Source organism: Pelophylax lessonae (assembly GCF_965119305.1).
Source record: "Pelophylax lessonae genome assembly, chromosome: 2".
NCBI lineage: Eukaryota > Metazoa > Chordata > Amphibia > Anura > Ranidae > Pelophylax > Pelophylax lessonae.
In genome coordinates, this window is record NC_138769.1 from 419,133,887 (window position 1) to 419,157,356 (window position 23,470).

A 23,470-nucleotide genomic window follows, 5' to 3' on the forward strand; every position below is an offset into this window, starting at 1 on the left:
TCAACTTAATATTGAACCCTACGGACTAAGAATTGGATGCCATTAAAGTTCATGTGTGTGTGTAAAGAGAGGTGTCCCAATACTTTTGGTAATATAGTGTATACACCCTGCCTGGCAGTGTATGTATTCAGAAATTTTGAATTTTCTGTTTTCCCCCAGCAGTCTTCTGCCCCCTCGCTCAGTGCCCCCCTCCCCCATCTTCAGCATATTGCTACTGCTGGTTACTGCACACTACATGCAGGTAGAGAGGTCAGCTAAAGAAGGAAAGTCTGTGTGCAGAGGTAAGCTGTACACAATGCCTGGCAAAGTTTCATGTCAGGAGGGAAGTTTTTTTTTTTTCATGTGAAGGGTTAAGGTGACAATAGCTGAGTTTGCAAGTCTATTCAAGTCTATTTTAAAATAGACTTGAATATTAGAGAGATAAGATTAGACATTCTGCAGCATAACTGCAAGAATAAGAGGAAGGGTGGCACCCTCCTACCAGAGTTGCTGACCGATTCAGCTATATCTATGGCTTCCAGGCATGAAGGCAGTTTTGTGGTCTTTTATGTGCCAGACCATATAACGAATGTACCTTGTATTAAATATTTGCTAGTATAAGCATTTTATACAAATTACTTTTATTTTAAATATTTAGCTTATGAACTTTAGCTGCAGCGTATGGCTCTGAGTTTCTGCTCTAGTAAAACAGGCCAAGCCCAATAGAAGAATATAAATCAATAAGTCACGCTCAAATATGATCAAAGGAAAATTATTCCAAAAACAATTGAATCTGATATACAAATTGAATAAATGGTAGAATGATAAATGATAAATTGATATATAAAGTTCAAGAAACGGTGCAAATTATAAAGTTCTTGAGTAAGAAAATGTTTGTTGATATCAGGAGAATCCACCTCTGATAGGTAAACTGCTTACCAGAATTAAGTGAAAGAATCGTATGTAACTCAATCCTCAATTTCTTCCAGAACCTGATAAGGGAAGCACATCAAAAGATAGGATAGCAGGATAAAACCTCGGTAACTTCCTGGAGGTGCAGAATCCAAATCGATGTGTATAAATGAGGTGGCGTCTAAATAATGCTCAATTGAAAAGAAAAAACGCCATAGCATAATACCACAAAAAATTTAATAAAAAATATATATTGAAGGGTGACCCAACACCTCGTGTATGTGGAATAAATGTAAATCACAAACACCACCAAAAATGTGTAGAGAGTAAGGGTAGGTACTTCTTACCAATAGGATATATTGAAAAAGCCCAAAGAAGTATATGAAGGAAGAGGAGCATACGGTGAGAGGGTTCCTTACAGTAAAAGGATGAGCCCATAGAGTTATAACACCCAATAAGACTGGACCCTTACCAGACCATGATAAGGGAAACACTTCAATGAGGCAATCGTGGAATTGCTGAAGACAGTAGGGAGATCTGACATAAACCGGTCCTCCGCCAATGAGACATTAGGAAATGGTATCCACATTGTATAAAAGAGAGGGGGACGCCATAGCATAAAATCAGACAAAATTTTAATGGCATAAAATAAATAACACTCACATAGGTCCGATGTATCACGCTCAGACAAACAAGACAGCAGCCGCCGGCCGGACGACTTGCCGCCCGCACTTCCTGGTATCGAGGGGGTGACGTCAGCACGCCGTGACCCAATAGAAGAATGTAGTGGTCATTTAGAAACCATGGTGTGAGATCACACTGCCCTGTCTTCTAGTCCTGTTTGGTGCTCGTTATAGCTGTCCCCACACAGTATGTGCATTTATGTTGGTGGAATAGTGCATGTATATTTCAATATTACCCCTCTGGGTTTTTTAACAATCATGTAAAAATGGAAGTACACTCTATGGAAATCATTGACTTTTTCAACATATTTGAACAGACATATATTAGATCTTCATTTAAACAGTGCTCAGAGATAAATTTGAAGGAAATGACACAAAAAAAATTAACACATTGTATTGATACTGGACTGGCCAAATTAAATCCCTGATTTGAATCCCATTGAGAGTTGTAGATGCAACAAAACCCACTGCAATTTAATGAATTTTGCATGTAGTAATCGTCAAAAAGATAACCAGGCTGATGTTGGAGACTAGTGCACAGTTATGCCAAACAACTACAAGAAGCTAAAAGGGCAGTACCAGCCCAGTACCAATACCATTTATTGATATTCTTGTTAAATAAATCTTGGAAAGGCAAGTACCCCTTGTGTTTTTATTCAAGTATATCACATATATATATATATATATATATATATATGTAGGCACTGTTTGAATGAAGGTCTAATGTTTGCCTTTTCAAATATGTTGAAAAAGTTAACAATTTCTTGGGGGTGTACTTACTTTTTCATATGACCCTACCTAGAACTGAACTGAGAGAAAAATAAGAGGGTTAGCATCAGGGGCGGACTGACCATTCAGGCACTTCCGGGGGGCCCCATGAACCGGTATAGCCACACTTTCTCGGAAGGTGTCCTGCTACAACTCAATATTGTAAATATCAGTGCCATTGCTTGGAAACACACTATATTACCAAAAGTATTGGGACGCCTGCCTTTACACGCACATGAACTTTTAATGACATCCCAGTCTTAGTCCATAGGGTTCAATATTGAGTCGGCCCACTCTTTGCAGCTATAACAGCTGTCCACAAGGTTTAGGAGTGTGTCTATAGGAATGTTTGATCATTCTTTCAAATTGCATTTGTGAGGTCAGGCACTGATGTTGGATGAGAAGGTCTGGCTTGCAATTTACCCCAAAGCTGTTCTATCGTTGAAGTTAGGACTCTGTGCAGGCCAGTCAAGTTCCTCTATCCCAACTTAACTCATCTATGTCTTTAGTGACCTTGCTTTGTGCAAATCATTTGGTGGAGGGGGGTTATGGTGTGGGGTTGTTTTCCAGGGATTGGGCTTGGTCCCTTAGTTCCAGTGAAGGGAACTCTTAAGGCGTCAGCATACCAAGACATTTTGGACAATTGTATGCCCCAAATTTGTGGGAACAGTTTGGGGATGGCCTCTTCCTGTTCCAACATGACTGCACACCAATGCACAAAGCAAGGTTCATAAAGACATGGATGAGCGAGTTTGGGGTGGAGGAACTGGACTGGCCTGCACAACAATTGCTTACATACAATGTAAGGTCTTTCATCCAAACCATGGGTCATTACGCCAGCCCATATTTCTCCATATCGTGTAGAGAAGACTACTCAGGCTTGGTATTGAGTAGAATGAGGAAGCAATGTGTTTGGAGATAGAATCTGGAGCTTGGTAAGTGCACAACAATGGGAATTCTTGATGTGTACTGAACACAGCAATCAAGGTCCATAAAGACATGGATGAGTGAGTTTGGGGTGGAGGAACTTGACTGGCCTGCATGGAGTCCTGACCTCAATCTGATAGAACACCTTTGGGATGAATTAAAGCAGAGACTGCGAGCCAGGCCAGGTCCAACATCATTGCCTGACCTCACAAATGCACTTCTGGAAGAATGGTCAAACATTTCTATAGACACACTCCTAAACCTTGTGGACAGCCTTCCCAGAAGAGTTAAAGCTGTTATAGCTGCAAAGGGTGGGTCAACTTAATATTGAACCCTACGGACTAAGAATTGGATGCCATTAAAGTTCATGTGTGTGTGTAAAGAGAGGTGTCCCAATACTTTTGGTAATATAGTGTATACACCCTGCCTGGCAGTGTATGTATTCAGAAATTTTGAATTTTCTGTTTTCCCCCAGCAGTCTTCTGCCCCCTCGCTCAGTGCCCCCCTCCCCCATCTTCAGCATATTGCTACTGCTGGTTACTGCACACTACATGCAGGTAGAGAGGTCAGCTAAAGAAGGAAAGTCTGTGTGCAGAGGTAAGCTGTACACAATGCCTGGCAAAGTTTCATGTCAGGAGGGAAGTTTTTTTTTTTTCATGTGAAGGGTTAAGGTGACAATAGCTGAGTTTGCAGCCCCCCCCCCCCCCCCCCAGCTGACAGACATCTCCTAAGCAGGCACACAATCACTATCTACATAAACAATCCCAAGCACTCTGTCCAGATAATGTGCAATTAGTTTATTACCTTTCCATTTAACCCTGTGTTACTCAAACCCTGTACAATGAAAAGTGCAAACCCCCAGCATAAACTATACACACTATATACAAAATAACAACCCTCAATAAATAGAGCACAAGGTTCAAGGCTATACGCATGGTAGCACAATTGTATGAACACTGAACATTTAGAAAAGTGTTTGTTTATTGAGGATTGATTTTTAATTTATGTACTCATAGTTAGACTTGGTTTACACCTACAGGTGAAACTAAGCATGGGCAGGTTTTTCACACACACGACACACATGGAAAAGTCATGAAAAAGTCCAGTTTGGTGCACAGGTTTGCAGATGGAAAAGTCATGAAAAAGTCCAGTTTATTGCACAGGTTTGCAGATGGAAAAGTCATGAAAAAGTCCAGTTTGGTGCACAGATTTGCAGATGGAAAAGTCATGAAAAAGCCCAGTTTATTGCACAGGTTTGCAGATGGAAAAGTCATGAAAAAGTCCAGTTTATTGCACAGATTTGCAGATGGAAAAGTCATGAAAAAGTCCAGTTTATTGCACAGGTTTGCAGATGGGTTAAGTCATGAAAAAGCTCAGTTTATTGCACAGGTTTGCAGATGGAAAAGTCATGAAAAGGTCCAGTTTGGTGCACAGGTTTGCAGATGGAAAAGTCATGAAAAAGTCCAGTTTGATGCACAGGTTTGCAGATGGAAAAGTCATGAAAAAGTCCAGTTTATTGCACAGGTTTGCAGATGGAAAAGTCATGAAAAAGTCCAGTTTGGTGCACAGATTTGCAGATGGAAAAGTCATGAAAAAGTCCAGTTTATTGCACAGGTTTGCAGATGGGAAAGTCATGAAAAAGCCCAGTTTGGTGCACAGGTTTGCAGATGGGAAAGTCATGAAAAAGCCCAGTTTGGTGCACAGGTTTGCAGATGGGAAAGTCATGAAAAGGTCCAGTTTGGTGCACAGGTTTGCAGATGGAAAAGTCATGAAAAGGTCCAGTTTGGTGCACAGGTTTGCAGATGGAAAAGTCATGAAAAGGTCCAGTTTGGTGCACAGGTTTGCAGATGGAAAAGTCATGAAAAGGTCCAGTTTGGTGCACAGGTTTGCAGATCGAAAAGTCATGAAAAAGTCCAGTTTATTGCACAGGTTTGCAGATGGGTTAAGTCATGAAAAAGCTCAGTTTATTGCACAGGTTTGCAGATGGAAAAGTCATGAAAAGGTCCAGTTTGGTGCACAGGTTTGCAGATGGAAAAGTCATGAAAAGGTCCAGTTTGGTGCACAGGTTTGCAGATCGAAAAGTCATGAAAAAGTCCAGTTTATTGCACAGATTTGCAGATGGGTTAAGTCATGAAAAAGCTCCGTTTATTGCACAGGTTTGCAGATGGAAAAGTCATGAAAAGGTCCAGTTTGGTGCACAGGTTTGCAGATGGGTTAAGTCATGAAAAAGCTCAGTTTATTGCACAGGTTTGCAGATGGAAAAGTCATGAAAAGGTCCAGTTTGGTGCACAGGTTTGCAGATGGAAAAGCCATGAAAAAGTCCAGTTTACTGCACAGGTTTGCAGATGGAAAAGTCATGAAAAAGTCCAGTTTGGTGCACAGGTTTGCAGATGGAAAAGTCCAGTTTGGTGCACAGGTTTGCAGATGGAAAAGTCATGAAAAGGTCCAGTTTGCTGCACAGGTTTGCAGATGGAAAAGTCATGAAAATGTCCAGTTTGGTGCACAGGTTTGCAGATGGAAAAGTCATGAAAATGTCCAGTTTGGTGCACAGGTTTGCAGATGGAAAAGTCATGAAAATGTCCAGTTTGGTGCACAGGTTTGCAGACGGAAAAGTCCAGTTTGGTGCACAGGTTTGCAGATGAAAAGGTCCAGTTTGGTGCACAGGTTTGCAGATGCATGGGGGGTGCTATTAACAATTAATAAAACTGCTGTGCATCTGCTAAAGGCAGCACATTTCTGTGTCTGTTGGGAAGGCATGCAATCTTGCACACATTCCCCATATGCATAGATATGAGCTTAGCCATAGGTCCCTTTCACACAGGGAGACCGTTCAGATCCGCCTCTTAGTTTTTTTTGGCGGATCTGAACGGACGCCCCATGCATCTCTATGGGGCATCGGATGTCAGCGGAGACATGTTCGCTGACATCCGATCCGTCAAAACCAGACGGATGGAAACCCTATTTTCCATCCGTCTGGTGGATTGGATCGAATGAGAACGGACAGACGGTCCATTCCCATCCGATTCCCCCATAGAGAAGAATGGGGACCTGACAGCTGTGTCTCCGCACACAGCATGGGGACACAGCTGTCATCTGCCTGCTCAGGGGGATCGGCGGATCGATCCGCCGAGAAAAATGGAGTCCGTCTGACGGACTCCGTGTGTGAAAGGGGCCAGAGTGTTTCGTTTACACTTTTTTGATTGTACAGAGTTTGAATAACACAGGGTTAAATAGAATGGTCATAAAGTAACTTCATATTATATGGGCATACACAGAGTGCTTGAGAGTTACAGTGAATATCTCTTATAGCAGGAGGTTGTTCTGGTTGAGCAGTTCCATTGTATTATTAATTGTAGATAGATGAGCACAGTAGTTTTTTGATCATGGACATCACTATCTGAGTACTTCTCAGTCCTTTATTCCCCCCAGATGGCATCACCCCAAAGCCACTTCATACATTTAGCTGGCAGATATCACTTTAAGCTACTGTCTACCCCCCAACTGAGAGACCCAATTCCATGGTGATTTTATGTTCTCTTCTTTCCTAACACTCTCACAGGTACTGCCACTGAAAGAAATCCCCCAGGAACTGCCACTCCCCCCCCCAACTGCCTCATCCCCACAAACTGCCACCCCCCTAACTGCCTCACACCCCATGCCGCTGGTGCATTGGGGAGCCCCTGCAGTTATCCACCTCTCCCAAAAGGGTGATGGTGTGTTGATAGTGTGGATAATTACTGCAGCAGGTGAGGGAAATACCTAGAACTGACCTTTTGTGGGTCTATTCATGCAGCAGCTGAAAACCAACATCTCCTGCTCCACTTGCTGCAGTGAGAGCCACAAAAGATCAATTCCAGGTATTATCCCACTTGCTGAACTAATCTGGATTTCTCTCACTGCCTGGACCCCCACAACGCTGCCAGCTTCCCTCCTTTCCTCTCCTACCAGCAACAGTTGCAAGCACACAGGGTCATCTTCAGGATGGAGAGTGGGGAAGGGGTCAGTAAACATGTCATTTACCAGTCTCTGCCTTATCTAAGTGTACACAGTGAGTGATCAATACCGATCACTCACTGTATTAATTCATAACTGAGCAGGGTAAACTGTGTTTGCTATGCTTCAGTTTATGAAGGGTCTCCTTTTCATTCATCTGCAGTGCAGTGAAAGGGACTGGGGAATGTGTCCTCAGTCCTTTGGAATTGTAGGCCACATTCTCACATAAAACTTATTAACCTTATTAAATAATAACCATGACTCTCAGTTCTTTGGCAAGAAAAGGCCGCGGCACTCTTTATTGGTTTAATATAATTGAAATCATAAACATTTAATTGCTTGTATAAATACTCAAATACCAAATAAACTTGTAATTGCTCAGTTATACACAACTCAAGCAAAATAAACATCAATAACCAACTGAAAACAACGTCCCCACCAGCCGGGCTTGAGAATCAAGGACGGCCCTGCCCCACCACCGCGGCCCTCTCTATGCAAGACTGTAGTCCCACATTAAAAATGTCAATACCGACATCCGACAGGTGAACTCCATCCTGGCGATAAAGACCTTGAATATCTCCCTCCAAATCGACATGTCGGTATGATAGCCCGCCAATAGACGGTATGAACTTTTCTATGGCCCTATTAACCCTTTTCCTCATCTTCTCCATAACTTTCCTCTGTGACGAGGACAGCCAGGGAAGACGATGAACTATTTCTGAGAAAACCACCACAGTTCCTGGGGACGAAAGAGAAAATAAATGCAAGTCCTGCTTAATTTTAAATAATAAATCCAGAGTCTTAACGCTACCTAAATCATTACCCCCAGCGTGAACTATCAATATGGATGGGCGAGGCCATATCTGAAACAACCTGGACAGGTGAAAATAAAGCTGGTACCACTGTAGGCCTCTAATTCCTCTCCAATATAACTTAAATTCCGGAGGCATTGCTAAATTCGTACTGTAAATACGTTGCGCTGCTCTCTTCCTTGCCCAATAAATGAAGGAGTGTCCTATAATCCAAACTGTGCGCTGCAAACCTGAGAATTAAATAAACAAATTAGGTCTCACATATAATTTAAAACAATTCGACCTCCACCTTCCCATATTCTTTATTACCCCATCTGAAAACCCTTTCCTGGCCGCCTCGGAGGCTGCTCCTATCCGGAAAGAGTGTGAAGAGAACTTAAAATCTTTCAAACCCAAATACATTAAACATTTATGCAGTATGAAATCAAATTGGTACTTTGTGAGCGGGACAGAGTCCACATGAATCAAAAGTTGCCTACTACCTCCCGGCCGCACTCCCAAATATTGCTTGACCAATGCCACAGGGCACACTCCCCCGTTATGCTGGGCCTTAAGCGTAACTCCCACTCCTCTCCCCGTAGCATCCGTCTTCGAGAGGTGTAACCAAATATGAATCATTGCGTGGCCAACTACCACCTGGTCAAATAACAGGCCGCCATCGGCCTTCTTTGATAAAGGTAGTAGCTCGGAAATACGGAGCGCCCCAAAAAAGGCCAAGGCGAAGGCCGTTCTGAAAAGCAATGCTTCATAATCCGATACACAAACCGCAGAGGTTGCAGTACAAATATCCGCCAGTAGCTCAATTGAAATAGGACGCCTGCTATCCACCACAGCTACTGCTTTCCTATACCCCTTCAGTGCCTGTTGCACTGAAAAATATGCTGTTCAAGCTCGGAAACCCTTCAGGCGGCAGAAAAAAGAAATGCCCGCCAGCGTTTTCCTCACATAACTGTAAGAGTATTCCTGCTGAATCAATGATGCTACAAACTCAAGAACCAAAACCTCCTCCGGGCAACCATCCATCCGATCCCTTGCTTCCGTGAAGGTCAACCAGTTCCTCCAGGCAGCAGAATAGCTCGCCCAGGTTTTAGGAGCCACCGATCCCTCAGTCGCTCTCCTGATCAAATCCCAACAATCTCCCATACATGGCTTGGGCATTCGGTACCCCTCACGTCCGCCTCCGGCAACAGCTGGCGAAAACGGTCCATCTGAAACCGAGATAATGCGTCGGCCAGATTATTCAGCACTCCCGGTGTGTACTTAGCCTTCAGCCATATGTTAAGTTGTAAACATAAAAGAACAATTCTCCTAAGCACTTTGATCACAAAGACGGATTTTGAGGATAAACAGTTTACTGCGAACAAGACCCCTTTGTTATCCGTCTCAACTAAAAGTCGTCTACTCGCAAAAAACTCACCCCATAACTCTAAAGCCACCAGTATCGGAAACAGTTCCAACAAAACCACCGTTTTCGTCAAACCTTCTCGTTTCCATGAGTCAGGCCACTCAGCACAACACCAATGTGTCTGCCATATAGCCCCAAAACCTTTAGAGCCCGCCGCGTCCGTGAACAAGTGAAAATCCGGAGCAAAAACAAAATCTGCTTGAAAAAACGAACGACCATTATATTTTTCAAAAAATTCAGCCCAGACCAATAGGTCCTCCTTCAAGGCTCCATTCATCCTGATATGGGCAAACGGGGATTTCAAGCCTGACATAGAAAGGTAGAGACGCCGTGAAAAAACCCGGCCCATAGGCATAATCCTGCATGCAAACGCCAGCAGGCCTAGAAAGGACTGCATTTCCTTCAACAGTACCTTTTTCCTAGCCAAAAACAGCCTAGTAAGAGATCTCAATCTTTCCAGCTTATCCATTGGCAAACGAAACTCCATACAATTGGTATCAATATGGATACCTAGAAAGACCATCTCCGTGGCAGGTAAGCAAGTCTTTTCTTCCGCCAACGGAACCCCAAATTCCTCCGCAATCTCCCGGAAATTCTGCAACAATTTTAAACAATCCTCCGTTCCAGGCGGACCGACAAACAAAAAGTCATCTAAATAGTGCATCACTCCCGCGCTACCCGACCTACAAGACACCACCCAGTGTAAGAAAGAAGAAAACGCCTCAAAATATGCACAGGACAGCGAGCATCCCATCGGAAGGCTTTTATCGAAATAGTACAAACCGTCCAACTGAAAACCCAGGGAATTAAATGCCAATGGTGACACTGGTAACCGCCGAAAAGCGGACTTCACGTCCGCTTTTGCTAGCAACGCCCCTCGGCCAAAAGTTTTAATTTTCGCCACAGCTTCCTCAAACGTAGCATACGATACGGAACACCAATTCTCATCAATATCGTCGTTAAGCGAACTTCCCAACGGGTAAGAGAGATGATGAATAACCCGAAACTTGTTCGGCTCTTTCTTAGGGACTACTCCCAAGGGGGAAATCCGAAAATTAACAAATGGTGGATGCTCAAAAGGGCCTGCCACCCTACCCAATTCAATTTCCTTACCAATTTTATCCCGGACCACCTGTGGGAAATTCTCAACAGACTTCAAATTGCTCACTTCCAAACACCCTTCCCCTGAAAAGGAAGGCAAAGGAAAGCCATTCTCAAAGCCATCAGTGAGGAATTGCGCCTTCTCCCTGTTTGGGTAACTGTCCAACCATGGCCGCATTCTTTCCAGCCTCACAGGCGTGCAGGCTTTTTGGAAAAATATCCTTTTGTGATTGCGACCCTGAAGCAGCATTTTTCCTGAAGCATTTAATTACTGGATGCGGGCCCGCACAAAAAGAACATTCGTGCTTATAGCGACAGGACGCGTTCCAACGACACTGACTGTCGTTGAACGCAAAACAGCATCCCTTGCGATATGCTACTGCCTGATTACTAGGTAGTGGTTGTCTAGTCACAGCCTGCCTCTGAGGGGAAATCAAATTCAACCAAAGGCCCACGTCCTTCATACCCCACCTTAGAGAGGGGTGGACAGATAGCTTCTGACGAAACGACTCGTCATAGTAGTACCAGCCCAATCCCCCAAAACCCTTATAGGCTTCCAGTACATGATCAAGGTGTTGAAATAAGCCCCTGCACCTTTCAGGGTGCCTTTCCGCCATTACCCCGGAAAAAATGCAAAATGCTTGCAACCAGTTATGAAATGACCTGGGGGCCCCCCTGCGCCTCTCCTCCTCCTGTTTTTCTTCCCTCCTATCCGACTTAATCGACAAATCCTTATGCATAGGCAAAAGTGATAATATGTCGACAAATTCCCCCTTCCATATTTTTTCCTTGACCCCCAATCTCTGGTGGTAACCCAGAGGCGACATTTCACAAGGCATCGCATCCTTCATGCAAGCCTCTGGTACACTACAACCCGCCTGTAATGGTGTCTGCACAGAAAACATATTAGAGTCATTAGCAACATTATGGTCAACATGCAAACACAAACGGTTAATAACAGGGGGAATAGAGACAGTGGACACAGCAGGCGAAAACACAGGTTCACAGTTTGCCAGCTGCTGTGCAGACATAGGAGGAGCAGAAGGAGCAACATGGGAAAAGGACTTCACAATGGACGACAAAGAGTTAATTAAAGCAGACAAATTATGCATTTCTGATAACTCACCCACCGCTGGGGGCGAGACAGCTTGCTTTCCCACCTCTCCCAGCAGCGCTGTAGCAGCTGTTCCATTTGGCCATTGTTGTACTGCAGCCGAGCCAGCAGCAGGTGTCGCCCTGACATTCACAGGGATAGCTTGTGGTGGTGATGGCAGCCGCCCTCTTGCCACCTCATGGTTCGCTGTTACAGTCTCAGTCCGCCCTCCCCCGCCCCTTCTAGGAGACAGGGAGGCTCGTCTTCTTTTCCTTGATGCTCGGCGCATGCGCCCCTGCGCCGTCTTCGCTGCCATGACGCCGCATGGCGGCCCGCCCGCCGCTTCACTGACATGCTTCTCCGGCGTCTTCTCCCTCTCCGGGGCCCGGCTTCTTCTAGCTCTGGTCAGGCATCCCGGAGCGTCCGCAGGCGGCTCAGCTCTAGCCTCCATCACTGTAGGGGAAACTGTATTCATAGCTGTGGCCGGCTCCTGCTGCGGAACCTCTTCAGGCATATTAAGGCAATGCCTCAGCCAGGCCTCTCCACCTTCACTCTCCGCCTTTTCTATGAGCTGCCTCAAAAGGGACTCCATGCTGTCAGGTAAGCAGAACTTTCCTCGGTGTGCTCTTCGGTGCAAAGGGAAGAACTCCAGACTGCACCAAACTTAAATAGCCTCTGCTCCTGCCACTGGAATATTCCTTGATAACTGATTGGCCATTACCTGTTACCTCTAGCCAGGTATAATTTAACCACATAAATGCCTAATAATAACCACAGCAACCGTATGAATCTAAACCTTAACTGCTTACAGGTGGGGTGGCCACAATTCCACACAAGTGGCCACATACTGTGCCCCCTTATATATTCTCTGGTTTAAAAATGATCTGTTTAGACCCCTGGTATCTCACCTAAGTCCCTCAACAGCATTGTAAACAAAATGTAAAAAGATTATTAAAATTGAATTAAAAAAAAAACAAATTGTAAAAAAATCTGACTTGAATTTCTAAATCAGACTATAGAGCCACTGCCAACATGTGACATTATTTAGCTACACTCACTGTGTGCCTCAGCATGCCACATGTCACCTTCTCCCTTGCTTTACATTGCCCAAGGCCCCATGGTGCTGTTAAGGTGGCACTGCCCATGAGAGGCTCCTGCTACCTTTACTGGGTCACCAGCTTTAGGTCTCCTGCCACTCTGCATGTCGCCAAGCTAGGTGCCCCTCCACATGGACCTGCTGAATTATTGTTGCATCAGAAAGATGGCTGCCATGCGGCGGCCATGTTTAAACCTGGAGGACCCATGAGTTGTCAGTCCGCCCTTGGTTAGCATGATACAGGAGGACCAAAGGAGCAAGGGGCATATATCTGGCCCTGAGTTTGAGGGGACCTCTGGGTAGAGTATTGCTCTCAATACCAGAAAATCTTAAAGCGAATGTAATAACCTTTTCTGAACCGGAAGGATTTCCCCCTTAATGACCAAGCCATTTTTTGCGATTCGCCACTGCGTATTTTAACGGAAAATTGCACGGCCGTGCAACGCTGTATCGAAATAAAATTTATGTCCTTTTTTTTCCTACAAATAGAGCTTTCTTCTGGTGGTAACATCCCCCCCCCCCCCCCAAAAAATAAGAAATTAAAATCTATTTTTTTCATCCTTTTAGGCTAATTTGTTCTCTGCTACATATTTTTGGTAAAAAAAAAATCGCAATAAGCGTATTTTGATTGGTTTTGCGTCTACTAACTAGGGGAAAGGTATATGTCATTTTTATTTATTTATTTATTTTTTACTAGTAATGGCGACAATCTGTGATTTTTAGCGGGACTGCGACATTGCGGCGGACAGATTGGATCCCTATCTGACATTTTTCGAACAAGCAGGGGAGGGGAAGAAGAGAGCTGCATAACCTCAGTGTAGATTATAAAAGATGATTTATTGTACAAAGACAATTAAAAACTCACAAGGCATATGTGAAAGACCAGCATGATATGTGTTCATCTGCTCCGCTTGGGATAGAGCGGGGAAGATAGGGAGAACAGCCTCTCGTCTCGGCCCAGCAACAGCCTGAGGAAGGAGCACGCATGCTCTGAATGCAAGCACCTGCCTGCCACCACCGGATCTGACATGGGACGCTGCAGGGACACCGCCCAGCAACCAGGAACTGCCGGATACCACCGACATAGCCGGGATGAGAGGCTGTTCTCTCCATCTTCCCGTCTCTATCCCAAGCGGAGCAGATGGAACACATATCATGCTGGTCTTTCACATATGCCTTGTGAGTTTTTAATTGTCTCTGTGCAATAAATCATATTTTATAATCTACACTGAGGTGGTGCCGCTCTCTTCTCCCCCTCCCCTGCTTGTTTGTATTTTACACAGAGTTCCATCTTGCTCTGGTTGAAGCTGGCAGCCACCCTGTTTATCCATAGACATCTTATTCAAGACTTCTATTCACGGACTTGGTGCATTCATAAGAAGCAAAAATTAGCCATAACTTTCTATGCATTATGTCATTTTGAAAAACTACTAATCATTATTGTACTACTTTGTCACATAAGCGCTGGTCTAAGTTTTTGTTTTTTAACTGACATTTTTGACACTTTTTGGGGGACCAGTGACATTACTACAGTAATCAGTACTAAAAATATGCACTGTTACTGTAATAATGTCATTGGCAGGGAAAGGGTTAACCTAGGGGTGATCAAAGGGTTAAGTGTGAGCCTAGGGGAGTGTTTATTAACTATAGGGGGGGGGGGTGTACTTGTGAAATGATCATAGAGACCTGTGATCCTATATAGAAGGACCACAGGCGCTCTGTGATCATTTCAGAGAGAAGAATGGTCTGCTGTGTGTACAACAGCTGACTGCTCTTCTCTCTCAGCAGGGAGCGATCGCGGGTGCCTGGGGGCAATAGCAGCCTCCTGCCCCGTGCATCGGCATCCCTGCTGCGCTCGCAGCACCACGGGGGCGATTGACGTAGGGCTACGTTAGTTCACGCAGGAGAGGCAGCCTGCTGCAGTAAATGTGCTACAGGCGCTCTTAAAGCAGTTAAATGTATTGAAGTGTAAGCTCACATATTAGCACTCAAAGGGCCAGTGTCAAAAGACCCGTACACACGCAACGATTATCGGCCGACCGATCGTCCGTCTTTTGTCCAGAGTTGTGTTTTGTTGGTTGGAATGTGCCTAGACTGCACACAAATTTTCTCACCCAACAAAAATCTGCTTCAGAAGTGATGTCATGTGTTGGTTTGCTTTCTTTGTGTTCTTTCTTTTCTGAGCATGCCCAGACTTGCTCATAAGATTTTCCCTGTCGAAATCTGTACTGACTGCACGAAAATCGGCCATGTTTTGACGGCGGACAAAAATTTTATAGCCTGCACACCAGATTTTTTTTGGCCGAAAAGTCAGAGTCTGTTGTCGGAAGCATCATACTAACAAGCCGAAAATCAGCAGATCAGACGTTGGACGAAAATTCCCTGCCAATTTTCGACGCGTGTGTACGGGGCTAAAGAGGTTTTTTTCCCTTCAGAACTGCTTCTCATTCTATACCAGTCTATGGGAATGCAACAGCAATTAAATCAACTAAACTACAGATCAACTGCACCTGCAACAAATTCTGAATAATCTCAGTAGCATCTAAAACTGATGCTAAAAGCATGTTGCATTTGCTCATCAAAGCCGGTCACAGGCCCAAAGACCCAAAATGATATTTTTGTTTGCTAATATCCAAGCCTGAGCTTAACTGTGCTAATATCCAAGCTTGAGCTTATCTGTGCTGTGTATGAAGGCCAGCTCCATTTGTCCAAAAAAAGATGAACAAAGCCAATCATTCATGCGGGAAAGACCATTTCAGACTTCGCTTGTACAGAGGGAGCTCAAAGCTGTGTGTTATATCTACAACATGCAGTTTATTGCTCTGAATCTGAACAAGCTCCTAGTATTCTAATATGTATGCAGGGGATTGGGCTTGGACATTATTCAGTCAATGATAAGTTTATAAAATTCCTGTGTAAGCTGCAAAATGTGCCAATGGCAGTATACATTTAACTTGTATACACATACAGATCTTGATTATGCATCAGTCAGAACTCATAGCTATTCCTGTCTATAGTACCATTGTTTTCCCATACACCCGATTTGACTTGTTGATCTATAATAAACATTTTTTTTCTTTAAATGTGCGACTTGTGATAATCCATACATAACTTTAAAATAGTTTTCTCCCATAATATTTACAACCACGCAATTATCCTAAAAAGATTGCTAGTAAAAAGGACACACAAGTATTGATGGAGACCATATAACATATAAACTGCCCCAAGACAAATACTTATCTGGCACCAGAGAGCGGAATACAGTACTTCCTATTTAGAGCTTATATTACAACATGTTTTATGTTTCCCGAAAGAATGAATGCATAGTGTTGTGAGAATGGGGGAGTTTTTTCTGGTAATACAGCATGTGGATAAATCTGAGCTTTATGGTGATGTAGAGCTGTAAAAGAAGCAAAAGCTCATTCAATAATTCAGTACAGTTATAAATCCACGCATTGCTTGTATTGGGTCTAATGTTCTCCACCGCTACCCAGTTACAATGAACAGGCTAAAGTTGATCTAAATAAGTACATTGAATTACCCAGCAGCCATATGGCATTCAGCGTCTGATTGCAAAACATTCTTATAAATCTTGAGATTGATGGAAAGAATGGGCTTAATTTTGTAAGTTTCAAAAGGAAAAAATTCTGTGAAGATGGAGCTTTTGTGGTTTATGAATGTGCGCTCATTTTGTGCTGGAAATCTCTATGCTAATAGTAAAGCTTAGTAAACCAAAAGCTATCTGCAGTGCATAAGGGACTGACAGCAGGGGTTATCATAAGAGTTTACAGCCACTCAAACTAATGATTAGAGAGCTTGAACTAACTGATATCTCAGTGAGACCAACCAGCATGTGAAGGTTGCTTATCTGATCTCTGGCTCCAGCAGGCACTTACAGTTTATTTTCATATACAAATTTAGACTAGATTTGAATCTTCCTCATTACCAGACATATTTCTAGTACATTAAGTGACCACATTATCACTACGGGTAGCAAGTGAGGCTCATTCCATCATATCTATAGCCTCGCTTATGCTTGCTATGTTCAAATATATCGGAGGTACTTTTCAGTGTTCACATAGTATCATGTAGCATATGAATGACAAATAATGAACCTGCTGATCAGAGACAAAATGGTAAATGGCTCATCTGGGCTTCACATATGCCTAGCTCCCATTCTGTTCTTGTACATTTTATTTATTTTATTTATTCATGTAGTATTGAAAAATGTTGCAGCTCTTTACAAAGTAAGTAGACTGTTCATTAGTCCTTGCCCTTGAAGGACTTTATAGCTTGCTTTATGCAACACAGTTATCAATACAAACACACCATCTGGGCAAATGTAATTCATGTATATGTTTTGTTAGACATCACCACCATTAATGTTTGTTACAGGTACTTGTATATAATGCCATCAATTTATTTATTTTTATTTATTTATTTCAGGTTCTTATATAGCGCTCTCAATTTACGCAGCGCTTTACATATACATTGCACATCAGTCCCTGCCCTCAAGGAGCTTACAATCTAGGGTCCCTAACTCACATTCATACATACATAGTAGGGCCAATTTTATACAGGATCCAATTAACCTACCAGCATGTCTTTGGATTGTGGGAGGAAACCGGAGTACCCGGAGGAAACCCACGCAGGCACAGGGAGAAGATGCAAACTCCAGGCAGGTAGTGTCGTGGTTGGGATTCAAACCAGTGACCCTCTTGCCGCTAGGTGAAAGTGCTAACCACTACACCACTGTGCAGCTCTTTATATACAGTATTTCCAGGGCTTTTTTTCAGCGGGAACACGGGGGAACGCAGTCCCGACACCTCCAGGACTATATGTATGTAATGACAAGGTGTGCTGCAGGGTCTGTTGAAGCTGGTTGCTGGGGATCTAATGTCACTGGAGGGAATCTATTATTGCAGAGGGGTCTGTGTAACGCTCCTGCGTTTTCTGAAACAAGATGGATTTGCAGCTGCAGAAAAACTCCACTCAGTAGTCATGTAGAGATACGTTGAAATACCAATTCCAACTCCCAAGACTCATCACTGTGGTCTGTCTGATTCAGCATACAAATATACACACTCAATAAGATGTTCCTGGAGTGATAGATGTATATAGCAGTATAGTGGTGATGAGCTAAAGAGACAGGTATGAACAGTGACAATAGGTGAACAGCACTTGAGAGAAATGTTCATGAGAGTATAGATGGTAACAGGTAGGATGCAGATAGGTTAGCAATCATGTATGGTAGTAGGTGGTAGGATAGCAGATGACATACAGGAGAGACTAACCCAGGATAGATGTTAGTAGGCTCAAGAGCTAGCAATCTAAACAACAGTGCAGATGATAGTAACAGTCCTTAATATGCAGAGCTAGATAGTGTAAGCTTAGTAGGAAGGTTTATGGAGGATTCCCCTGCGGGGTACTTATCACTAATAGCAAGCAGTAGTAGAGAGGTTCGGTATGAGCGAGTGATCCGGTAGCGGGATACAGGGATCAGTAGCGAGGTTCCGACAGCGAGGTATGCTTGTGAGCATGTGAGCTTCAAGGCAGGTTGAACGAACATGTGAGTGAGAACGCCGGCGGTTGAAATAGCCGCTCTGCGGCGCTCAGTGATGACAGCATCGGTCTTAAAGGTGTATGCGCACCTACCAAAAGAGAATGGTGGGACGCATACATGAATGGGAAGTGAAATAAAGGGTACCAGAGGTACCAGAACATTACAGTCTGTTGCTGGGGAGATCTGTTGTTGCTGGCAGGGGATCTATTGTTGCTAAGGGTGGGTCTTATGTTGCTGGGGGGTCAGTCGTCTCTGGGAGGGATCTACTGTTGAGGAAGATGTCATTTGTTGCTGACTGCTGGAAGATCTGTTGTTGCTTCCGGGGGTCTATTGTTGCTGAGGAAGGGGGTGGTATTTTCTTGTAGGTGGTCCATTGTTGCTGGGGGGGATCTATTCTTCCAGAGGGTCTGCTGATGCTGGCTGCGAGGAGATCTGTTGTTGCTGCTAGGGAGGGTGTGTTTTGTTGTGAGTGGTCCATTGTTGCTGGCTGCAGGGGATCTATTCTACTGCTTTTCTTGTTATCATTAACAAGCTCAATACAAATTAGTTAGTACCACACATGTTACTGTATTATCTAAAAGGGGTGGTCTTGGGAGGTCGGTAATGGGTGGAATCAAAAAACGGTGTTCGGAGGTGGGTAGGGGCGGAGACAAGGGGTGACTTGAAAAGGGGAAGTTCCTGCACCTATTCTCTGAGAAAAAAAAGCCCTGAGTATTTCTATTATTTATTCACATGAATAGTATGTAAAATGTAGAAACTTGTATATTACCCACCAAAGGCAGGATAAATATTACATTACAATCTGTCCCCCTTTTTACAAATAAGAAACCAACCACATTATTTGAAGGAGTTGGCCAACTCATTGACTTGCAATGTGAGAAATAGCAGTAAAGCAAACTATTTTGCAGCATTCAAAGCAGGAAGTAGAGCCTAGATATGTAATAAGCCAATATGACTGCCCTATGTACACAAAAATTCACAAATCTTTACACAGAAACATTAGTAGAATTATTTACATCAAGCTTACCTCTTTTACATGTTTATAGATTTGCATTGTATGAAGGACCAGTATAGAACAAATATTGTGCAGCATTGCAAAATACGAATCAGAGATAAAGTAGAAAATAAACAAATATGGCTGCCCCCCTAACATATGTAATTACAAGTTATACATAGATGTGGATGATTTTAGCACACTAGCAATGATTGGAAAAATTATTTCCATTTAGTCAATATGGTGTATCTTTGTCTTACTAAAATTGAAAAGATTCTATTTAACCTTTAAGGCTATTGATATACAGATTTATTGTACAGTGAAAACTGTAAGCGGCAGCGGAGCCATATACAGGATGTGGCATGACTCATCCCAAGTGTAGGGTCAGCCAAAATGGTTTTCAAGTATCCTGGAAAATCTCTCAGGACCTCTTCGATCATTTCACTGGAAACGAGCCAAATGTAGCATTGAATGAGTTGGGTGTGATTTTTGTGGTAGGTAGTGGTATTTAGAAATTATTTTGAGGTCAAGCAGATCGTATAGCCTTTTATGCAATCTTCCTGTCAATGACCTCCCTGATCTCTCAATGATGGATTTGTGGTTTGCCACTAAAATATTTGTGCAGGTTCATGTGGAAACAAACAACATTTTGTCATCAGTAATTATCCCGTTTGAACTCATTTACAATTTTACATAAGACTTACAGAAATACTGGGCATGTATTTTACATATTTTGCCACCAGTACTGACGCAACTCATATGTGTCTACTTTTGTCTTGTTTTTTTTTTTTTTTTAATTTCAAGTAGGGAATAACAAATACACAATCCAAGTTTAAAATTAGTGTATTGCATAAAGGTACAGTCCACCTAAATATAATATTTCAGTGTTTTGGTAGATGCTAAAGCGTTAAACTGCACAATACTTTCTAAAGCTGGCCATACACTGTTTCTTTTAATTCAGCCGAAAAAAAAAAATACATCAGATTCCTCCACAAACAACATTACTACAGTAATCAGTGCTAAAAATATGCACTGTTACAGTAATAATGACACTGGCAGGGAAGGGGTTAACCTAGGGGTGATCAAAGGGTTAAGTGTGAGCCTAGGGGAGTGTTTTCTAACTGTGGGGGGAGGGACTTGTAAAATGATCATAGAGACCTGTGATCCTTTATAGAAGGATCACAGATGCTCTGTGATCATTTCAGAGAGAACAAAAATTGTAGATAGGACATTTAGGGTGTTGTATAATATCTATTGCAATAACAATTAAAAAAATTATAACTTGTGGTAAGTACTGGGTTGGATCCCTTTTGCCTTCAGAACTGCATTAATTCTTCGTGGCATAGATTCAACAAGGTGTTGGAAACATTTCTCAGAGATTATGGCCTATTTTGACATGATAGCATCACGCAGTTGTTGCAGATTTGTCGGCTTCACATCCATGATGTGAATCTTCCGTTCCACCACATCCCAAAGGTGCTCTATTGGATTGAGATCTGGTGACTTTGGTGGCCTTTGGAGTACAATAAACTCATTGTCATGCTCAAGAAATAGTGGCGGCCGGTGTGTTGGGGGCGCAGGGGCGCCGCCCCCCCATCTATGCGTCCAGCCCCCTAATCTGCATGTGGGGCGCCGGATGCATGTAGTTCAATGGGGCTTTTTTTTTTCGGAGTCACCCGATTAGAGCCAGAGGCTCTAATAGGCTTCAGAAAAGGGAGGACCCGGGCGCAGAGCAGTGCGCCCCGAGCCCACCCATTGTGTGACAATAGCGAATTAAATATTCGCTATTGTCACTCGGATCCTCCTCCTGGCCAATCAGGATGCGAGTCCGACACCCGCTTCCTGATTGGCCGAAAGGCAAAAACCATGCCATTGGCCGGCAGGAGGCGGGAGGACTCGAGGAGATGCCGGGGGACTGAGGAGAAGCCGCCGCTGCATCAGGTAAGCGCTGGTCTGGGGGGGCATTGAAAAGGGGCACGATGATCTCTCTACATTGAAGGGGGCACACTGATCTTTCTACATTGAAGGGGGGCACACTGATCTCTCTGCATTGAATGGTGGCACACTGATTTCTCTGCATTGAAGGGGGCACACTGATCTCTCTGCATTGAAGGGGGCACACTGATCTCTCTGCATTGAATGGTGGCACACTGATCTCTCTGCATTGAAGGGGGCATACTGATCTCTCTGCATTGAAGGGGGCACACTGATCTCTCTGCATTGAAGGGGGCATACTGATCTCTCTGCATTGAAGGGGGCACACTGATCTCTCTGCATTGAATGGTGGCACACTGATCTCTCTGCATTGAATGGTGGCACACTGATCTCTCTGCATTGAATGGGGGCACACTGATCTCTCTGCATTAAATGTGGGTACACTGATCTCTCTGCATTGAATGGGGGCACACTGATCTCTCTGCATTGAATGGGGGCACGCTGGTCACTCTGTATTGAAAGGGGGCACGCTGGTCTCTCTGCATTGAAAGGGGGCACTCTGGTCACTCTGCATTGAAGGGGGCACACTATACCTTGATTACTGAAGGCCCCTTTCACACTTTTGTGACCTCAAAGTCACGCATTTTTTTTACAGCGTTTTTTGCCACAGAGCAATGCCTATTACACTTTTCTGTTTGCGCCCCCCAAAAATTTTGAGCACCAGCCACCACTGTCAAGAAACCAGTTTGATATGATTTGAGCTTTGTGACATGGTGCATTTTCCTGCTGGAAATAGCCATCAGAAGAGGGGTACACTGTAGTCATAAAGGGATGGCCATGGTCAGCAACAATACTCAGATAGAACTATATAGAAATTATCGCCCATACCATCACACCACCACCAGTCTGAACCGTTAATACAGGGCAGGATGGATCCATGCTTTCATGTTGTTTACGCCAATTTCTGACCCTACCATCTGAATGTCACAGATGAAATCGAGACTCATTCCATGCAACTTTTTCCAATTTTCTATTGTCCAATTTTGGTGAGCCTCTGCGAATTGTAGCCTTAGATTCCTGTTCTTAGCTGACAGGAGTGGCACCAGGTGTGGTCTGCTGCGGTTGTAGCCCATCTGCTTCAAGGTTCAATGTGTTGTGCATTTAGAGATGGTATTCTGCATACCTTGGTTATAACAAGTACTAACAGTATTTGAGTTACTGTTGCCTTTCTATTATCTCGAACCAGTCTGCCCATTCTGCTCTGACCTGTGACATCCACAAGGCATTTTCATCCACACAACTGCCAGACATTTTCTCTTTTTTGGACCATTCTCTGTAAACCTTAAACAAGGTTGTGTGTGAAAATCCCAGTAGATCAGCAGTTTTTGAAATACTTAGACCAGCCTTTCTGGCACCAACAACCATGCCACTTTCAAAGTCACTTAAGTTTCCTTTCTTCCCCATTCTGATGCTCTGTTTGAATATCGGCAAGTCGTCTTCTAGATGCCTAAATGCATTAAGTTGCTGCCATGTGATTGGCTGATTAGCAATTTGCGTTACCAAGCAATTGAACAGGTGTACCCAATAAAGCGACTGGTGAATGTATATATACACTGTTTGTTAAGCTGGATACACACTATAAGAAACTTTGTCGATCGATTTGTCCGGTTTTTCTCCATGTTTCATAGCAAGTCAAAACTGAGGATGATTCTAATCGTATGAAAATTCTCGTACGACAATGGTTTTTTTTTGTTGTTTATTTATTTCTGATCATGCGCAGTCTTTCGTATACAATTTTTCTAGTACAAAAAACAAACAAAAACACACATTAAATGAAAATCGTTAGGGCTGTTCACATAAAAGAACAATTTTAAAGTTTTCATTTGGAAAGTCTGAATCAGATGTTGAAAGTTGTGTACATGCTATACGAAAATTGAACGAACATTCCTTGTACAGAATTTGTTTTCCAATATTCCTATAGTGTGTACCCAACCTTAGTCTCCTGTTTACAGCCCAAAGCAGCCTTTCTCAAACCTGGGCTGATGTTTGAGTTTGTCAGGGGTGCTGCAGTATCATGGTTGAGAAAGCCTACGGGCCTGAGACCAGAGAAGTAAAGGCCAATACGAGAGGGCGCCATCATCTAAGTGAAGATTATTTAATAAAACAAAGGGTAAAACAGTATTATTGATCAGCTTCTGTCAAGCAGGGA